Source organism: Olea europaea, chromosome 13, assembly GCF_002742605.1.
Source record: "Olea europaea var. sylvestris chromosome 13, O_europaea_v1, whole genome shotgun sequence".
In the NCBI taxonomy this organism is placed as follows: Eukaryota; Viridiplantae; Streptophyta; class Magnoliopsida; order Lamiales; family Oleaceae; genus Olea; species Olea europaea.
In genome coordinates, this window is record NC_036249.1 from 23,808,052 (window position 1) to 23,816,524 (window position 8,473).

Below are 8,473 nucleotides of genomic sequence, written 5' to 3' on the forward strand. Positions count from 1 at the left end.
TATATTTTTCAAATTCTATTTTAAAATATATTCCCCATGATCCTGGTAATTTATTATAATACATATCTTGATATACTTCTTGATTTTCATTACTATAAAATTGAGTATAATAGTAATCTTTGAATTCACAAGTATATTCTTTAATTTTACACATATCACAAATTGTTAGATTAATTAACTTAACTCTTGCATTGTCTTTTTCTCGTATTGCTTCTTCTTCATAATTTCTTAACCAATTTTCTCCTAAGAATTCATCTGCAATATATTCTACCAATCTTTCTATTCCTAGTTTATCTGATTTTATTATTTCTGTTTGTACATTTCTTTTTATTAATGATTTTGTATCACTACTAATTCCTTCCCACCAATTTCTAACATTTCCTTCAAAAGATGCAATTAAAAAATCTATTCACCTTTCGGTATTTTTCCATGTATCATCTTTATTATATAAAAAGAATAATATCATTGAGTCTGCCCAAGTTATTAAGGCTTTCTTAGTATCTATTTTGCAATCTAAGTCTAATTTTGTTCCTCCATGGTTAACAGGTTTATCATAATTATTATTTAATTCAAATCTATTACTATATTTATTTCCTTTGGATGGTTGTTTATCTCTTATTTTATCATAAAATTGCCTATATGGTTTATTATACATTGGAGCATAGCTTTCATCTGGATCTATTGATTCTTGTTTAGAGGTTCCTACAGGATTAGGTCCTCCTCCAGTATTCATTAAGATTTGGTATTCATCATCTATACTTTCTAGACTTAAATGATCAAAATTATCTATAAGTAGATCTAATTCTTCATTCATCTTCTTTGTCCTGATTTTCTTCAATTTTTTGTTTACCTAATATTTTTTCTCTAGATTCTTCTTCTTCTATTATTTTAGGTAATATATTTTTTCTAAACTCATCATCCATACTTCCTGTTTCTATTATTATATTTTTCCTTTCAATATGTTTTTTCCCTATTCTGGTTATTTCTTTTTCTATAAATTTTTTATCTACTCTATTATTCTTTTCTTCATTTTCTTTTAATTTCCTGACTTCAAGTTTCAATATATTTATATCATTTCTAGCTTCTTTTATTTCATTCTTAATTTCTTGTACATCATTAATTAAAGTTCTTATTAAATGCTTTAATTCTTCCATATGTTCACTGATTGACATTTTATCTATTTTTTGATTGACAATAATAAAATACTACACACTCAGCATTTTTACATTCTTTTATCATTTTATCATACTTTTGTTTTATAGTTTCAATACTTGTCAGTTCTTTTAATTTTTCATAATATCTTGCTTTTTCTTTATATCTTTCTTGTTTTAATTTTAATATCTGTTTTTCTTGAGTTTTAGTTATTTCTCCAGGTATTAATAATTCATCTAAAATTTTATTATTTATTAATCTTATTCTTTCTAACTTTCTATCTAAAATATTTTTAGTTTTTTCCATTATATTTTATGATGATTCATATATTTCTCTATAGTACAACTCATTTTCAAATATTTCACAAATTATTTCATATGTACGTCTATCTTTGATAAATCCTACAATTAATTTATGTAATATTTGTTCCTTTATTTCTCTAGGTAAATTCCTAGTTATATATAATATTATTATTTTTAGTTTATTCGGGATAGGGTTGTAAAATATATAACATCCTTTTTCTTCAATACATTGATAATAATTATTTATTTTTAAGATTTCCATGATCTCTATGACTCTGATACCAACTCTATGGGTGCTACTATGAGCGAACAAAAAGTCTAATAATCTAATAATCAAAATATCAAAAATTTTAATCTCATAAATTTTTAAGTAATTCTTCAAAGTCTAATAATGTTTGAGAATTTATAATATCAATATCTGTTATCATATCTATGTCTGTTCCAAAAGGTATTTCATATTTTGAGATACTTTTCTTTCTTTTTTCCAGTTTATCTATTATATCTTGTATATCTTTTATGATTATTAACCTTACAATTCCTTTAACAAAATTTTCTAATAAGTTTTCTTTAAAACATTTTAATATTTCTTGTGATGCATATAATTGTTCTTGATATCCTATCTTATCAATTTCTTTTTCAAATTTAATTTCTTTTTTATTTTTAACAACCTTTTTTATATTATATGGTCCTCTCTTATATTTGGGCTTTTCCATTTTATAATTATTCATTAATAATTTTTACAAATTAATTTGTTAGGTTTTTTAAGGACTAAAAAAAAAACTTTTTATTATATAAAGGGTTGGTTGTTAAATTTTTTCAAGGATATTTTGGGTAGTTTCAAATTTCTAAAAAAGTCAAAGGTCATTTTGGAAAAAGTTATATACTATTTAGGCCATTTTCATGTATATCCCGTTCCTACCACCTCCTTTTCCTCTTTCTCAATTTGCCTTCTTCTCATTAATATATAATTCAATTCTCTCTCTCTCTCTCTGGTTATAAAGTTTACATATATTTATTTAGAATAATATGGCTATTAAAATTTATAATCAATTCTCATCTTTTTATTAGTGTTGTAATTTAAATTTCTTGATCATAATATAAATGAGTTCTCTTTTCTTTTGCGAAGCTAGGTGAGTTTTCTTACATTATGTGTTGTGTGTAAAATCCTAACTTCAATAATTGTGTTTTAATTTAAGGTAATTGGCTCAAAACGTCCATACCTTTCAATTTCATTGTGGAAAATGTCCACACCTTTTATTTTTTGACATTTTTATCCTCATTTCAACCTTTCTTTGCGATGAACGTCCTTCCGTCCAACCCCTGTCAGTTCCTCCATTAATTAAAGAAAAGGACGCCAATTTCTTTCCAATCAATAGGGGTAAAACCGTTCTCACCCTTTGAACCCCTTCTTCTCACCTTCTACGTAGTCATTTAGAGTAACAGTAGCTGGAAAATGGTTGTGAAAATACTTTAAATTATTACATTAAATAAAGGAGACTGTGGAAGAATTTACTGAAAAGGAGCCTGATGATTTAATAGCAAAAGATGAAGAGCAAAGTCACGAACCAAACAGCATAGACGCATTTGCCACAGAAGGCGAATCTGTGTTATCTAGAGAACCTCTTGTGATGGATGCAATAGAGTATGAAAAAGAATCTGAGGTACTTGGAGAAATAACTTATCGGACCTTGTCATCAGGATTGTTGGAGAAGTTCGAGAAAAGGCTGCTGCTGATGTGATAGCAGAAGAGGAAGAGCAAAATCAGAAACCAGATAGTGAAGTTACTTCTAACAAACAAGGTCAGGTCTTGAGATCAGAGACTGTGAAAGAATTTACTGAAAATGTACCTGATGATTTAATAGCAAAGGACGAAGAGCAAACATGGAAGAAAATAGGGAATTCTCTCGCCAAATTTTTTTAAAAAGGTAGGGACGAATTCGCAAATATTTCTAAACGGTAGGGACGTTACTTGCCAGTACGTTTTATAGGTAGGGATGTTTTAAGAAAAATTATAACTACGTAGGGATCAGTAGCACAAGTTTCGTTTGATTCTCAGAAGAAGTGAACAGGACCGGTTCATCTTCACCAATAAGCTAAAATGAGCTATTCACCATTGAAATGATACATACTTCATAGCACCAATTTCCACTCGTTCTTCTTAATTTACCCCGTGGTCACAATAAGCATATACTGGAAATGAACATCCAGCAGCCATCTCTATAAATTGACCATCCATTCAATATACGTCTTACTACATTTTTCCAGTAACCCAACATGAGAGCAGCAGTGGTGGTCACATTTCACCACTATATATGTTCTTTAAGACATTTTCTCCTTTATTTAATGTAATAATTTAAAGTATTTTCACACCCACTTTTTAGCTACTGTTATTCTATATGGACTACGTAGAAGGGGGAAGAAGGGGTTTAATGGATGAGGACGGTTTTACCCATATTGACTGGAAAGAAATTAGTGTCTATTTCTTTAATTAACGAAGGAACTGATGGAGGTTGGACGGAAGAATGTTCATCGCAAAGAAAGGTTGAAATGAGGGCAAAAATGCCAACAAATGAAAAGCAAGGATGTTTTCCACAATGAAGTTGAAAGATAGCGATGTTTTGTGCCAATTGCCCTTTAATTTATACGCCTAATTGATCAGAAGGTCAAGTTGATCAAGCATTAATCTCTATCGATTTAATACAAGCGACTAATGTTTTAAGACAGACATGTATCCTGGCCTCGACTAGGTACGTACAAACATGAGAAAAGAGAAATTTATCGTAATATCAATCTGATGCGAACTCGCGAAGCAACGAACACTATGAAAACCATAAAAGAATGACAACGGATCCCAAGAAAGCCAAGAAGAAGGTTTTGGACTCAACCTACAATATTGGAACCAAGCAACCAATAATATATTAAATCATTGACCTCTTGACTATGCAAAATTGATGAATCTCACCCGAATTTGTGGATCTGACTCAATAATCACAAACCAAACAACCAATACAATCACAAGATTATACCGACCTTTTGATTACAATTAATTATAAAATCTCAACCCGTGTTGAATGCCACAATAATAATTAATTCTTGATAAGTTCGGTAAATTGTCATATCCAGAACAATAATTTTGAAACAAAGCTTCGTGAGAGAAATCTCCATTTTATTAATAATCCATCGTTCTAATGTTACAATGAAAATAATAAACCCTATTTATAATAAAACCTAGAAAGTAGTTTGAAAAGGAATAAAACTCTAAAAATATAAAAGTTACCAAAATTAAGAATTCTAGACAAAATAGAACTCCTAAGAATGTAGAAATTACCAAAAATTAAGAATCCTAACTAAAATAAAAGTATCACAAGAATAGGAAAATTTTGCCCCCCATTGGATTACATCATCCCTTCTCTCTTCGAAATGATTCAACCTCGAATCCAGACCCAAGTTATAACTCTTATCTCTAATCAATGCAAGAAGATGAAATGGTCTGTCTCTTCTTGGATGCAATTTGGACCTCTTATGAACTCGAACCCACCGCCTTCACTTGTAAACCCAATTTCCTTCACATTGACTAAAGTGTGCTTGCCTTGACTGCTTGATCTTGCAAGTTCGGAGTGCTCCAATACCAACTCCATTTGATGTATAACCATGCATCTTACTTGCTTTACTCGGCCCGCGCACTTCAATATCACTTCAAATGTATCCATGTTGCCCTTCAGATCATCTTCTTCACTCAGCCCTCTACATATGAAGTTCGTCCAGTGCCTTTGAAACTTCTTTGTCTCTTCGGGAATAACAAAGTCAACTACCGGCAGATAAGAATTTTCCAAAATAGTGTAGGGTCGGTTAGTCATCCACAAGTTGATATTCAAACTCATTCTCAATTCCTAGGTCGGGTGGTATTCCAATAGGACAGTTTGCTGGAATTAAATCTTCGGTAACCTGCAAAACAAAAGTAGCCAAACTAGGGAGGGAATTGTTAGTTATCTCCAATGCCCCCTCAACTTCACACTCCTCTTCACTTAAGCTCACTTCCAGCTCCTCCTTCTTCAAAGACTTTTTCACTCTGTTTTTGTAGCTTCACTTCCACTTTCGCCACTCCTCCACTCTCATTTTTATTCTCCATTCCTTTTCTCTCCAGTGGCTCTCCTCCATTTTTATCACAACCATCTACCTTAATATTCTCTTTCTATTTCCCCTTCGGTCCATCCCATGATCAATTTGAGAGATGATCATGCCGCGAAGCTTTGTAAATTCCCGTTTGTAATCTAACCCAACCCTCTTGCTTGATATACTACCAACATGTTTCACAAAATATATTTTATCTTCACTTGAATGTTCAACTCCATCAACAAGATTTCTACATCGCCTTTCAAGCTTATCCATTCTATTTCCCATGTTATCCATATCTACCAACAACTTCTCAAACTTCCGAATCACCCTTTCAATCATATTGAATTGAATTTCAATTGGGATGTAGGACTCAAAGACTTAAAAGAAAATTGATCTGGACAACTAGATTGGAGTTTTTTTTTTTATAAATTCAAGAAAGCGGCGCTTGAATTTCGGTTTGGCACAACAAGATTTTTTTCGACCCAAATAAGAATATTTTTTTTGAATAGTACCGTACCGTATGGATGAACATTATTTATTTTTACTCTTTGATACAAAATTCAACTACGACTCTGACGCAACAAACGGAAGTTGATTTGAACGCAAAACGAATCCAAAAAAAACTTTAGAATTTTTTTGGGATTTTTCTAGATTAAGACTCAAAAATAACAAAAAGACACGAAGAACACCAAAATAATGTGGAAAAAAAAAAGACTCAATAAAAACAAAGAAAAATGATATAACATTGATTTTGGTGTCTAGGCTCTGATATCACCTGATGCGAACCCGCGTAGTAACGATGACAACGGATCCCAAGAAAGCCAAGAAGAAGGTTTTGGACTCAACCCACAATATTGGAACCAAGCAACCAATAATATATTAAATCATTGACCTCTTGACTATGCAAAATTGATGAATCTCACCCAAATTTGTGGATCTAACTCAATAACCACGAACCAAACAACCAACATAATCACAAGGATATGCCGACCTTTTGATTACTTAATTATAAAATCTTATCCAGTGTTGAACGCCATAAGAATAATTAAAATTCTTGATAAGTTGGGTAAATTGTCTCATCTAGAACAATAATTTTGAAGCAAAGCTTCGTAAGAGAAATCTCTATTTTATTAATAATCTATCGTTCTAATGTTACAATGAAAAGAATAAACCCTATTTATAATAAAATCTAGAAAGTAGTTTGAAAAGGAATAAAACTCTAAAAATATAAAAGTTACCAAAATTAAGAATTCTAGATAAAATAGAACTCCTAAGAATGTAGAAATTACCAAAAATTAAGAATCCTAACTAAAATAAAAGTCTCACAAGAATAGGAAAATCCCCCCCCCCCCTCCCGGGGCGATCACATCCCAATCTTAACCAAATTGAAACGCCGAAAATGGAATGCATAATGCCATTATCTTAGTCAATAAGAGAATAAGAAAGATATAAGTATTTTTAAAGATTGGTTTAATGTGGAATGTCTAGATGAATGGAGGAATATCCAACATGATGTCTTTTGGAAAATGTTTCATTTTTAGCATATAGTGATCTGAGATATTAGGTGTAATTGGCACAAAACATCCCTACCTTTTAAAGTTATTGTGGAAAACGTCTCTATCTTTCATTTTTTGGCATTTTCGTCCTTACCTTTCACCTTTCTTTGCGCAGAATGTCATTTTCATAAATTTTTGAGGATTTTACCCTCCATTCAAATACAAAAGAAAGAAAAGAAAAAAAATGATAAAGAACTAATTGCAATCATAGTCCCAAATTTTAAAAAATTACAAATCAATCACAATTTATTATAAACAAAAAAAATTTTAAAATTACCCAGAAAGATAGAGAAAAGAAACTTGAATGTACGGGAAAATTATCAAGAAATGGAGAAATTTTCGAATCATAGCCAATGAAAATGAAAAAATTTTAGTTCACAATAAATTGTGACTGAATTATAATTTTTTTAAAAAAATTGGGACTATGATTGCAATTAATTCTTTATTTTTTCTTTTCTTTTCTTTTTGTTTTATTTGAAATGAGGGTAAAATCGTCAAAAAGACCTTCTATGCAAAGAAATGTGTAAGGTAAAGGCAAAAATGTCAAAAAATAAAATGTGTGGGCCTTTTCCAAAATAAACTTCAAAGGTAGGGACGTTTTGTACCAATTACTTATTTTATTGCAATCTAAATATCAATTAGCCATTGTTTGAGCCATATTATTTTTATAAGAATGTATTTTTGAATAGTATATTGATAGGAAATGTATTGTTAAAAAATAAGAAAAAAATTTGGATTTGTGTATAATATTATTTTGTTGAAAAATGTGTAGTTGAAATAATATTAATTCACTGTTTAAAAATATATTTTTTAAAAATGATGTGGATCGAACATGCCTTAGTATATTTTTGAATATCTTGTAAAAAAGTTCAAAATTTTAGATACGCCCACAAAGATTGACCAGGAAAAGGAGAAACAATTATGAGTAACAAATGTCGAGAGGAAAGTTTGCAGATCAAAGAGACTATATTATAATTAAGAATCATGCTATGGGTACACTATGGTTCACATCACACTCACAAGCAAGGAGTGGGGTTTACAATTAAAATAATTGCGGACCCCATTGATGAGAGAGAGAGAGCTGTAAATGTACACCTACAAGGACTGTTTTTAATTGTGAACCCCACTGATGAGAGAGAGTTGTAAATGTACACCTACAAGGACTGTACAAACAGCAATTCCCTATAATTATATATCTGTATCTGATTCTTGGATTCTGCGAAAAGCTCTCACGTAAGTTTGATTGTGAAGAAAAGGAATCAAAAGAGAATTAAGTCATTTGTACAAACAGCATGACCCAAAGATGGTAAAAAAAACATTGCCATTTGCTATTGCATTGGCCAACGC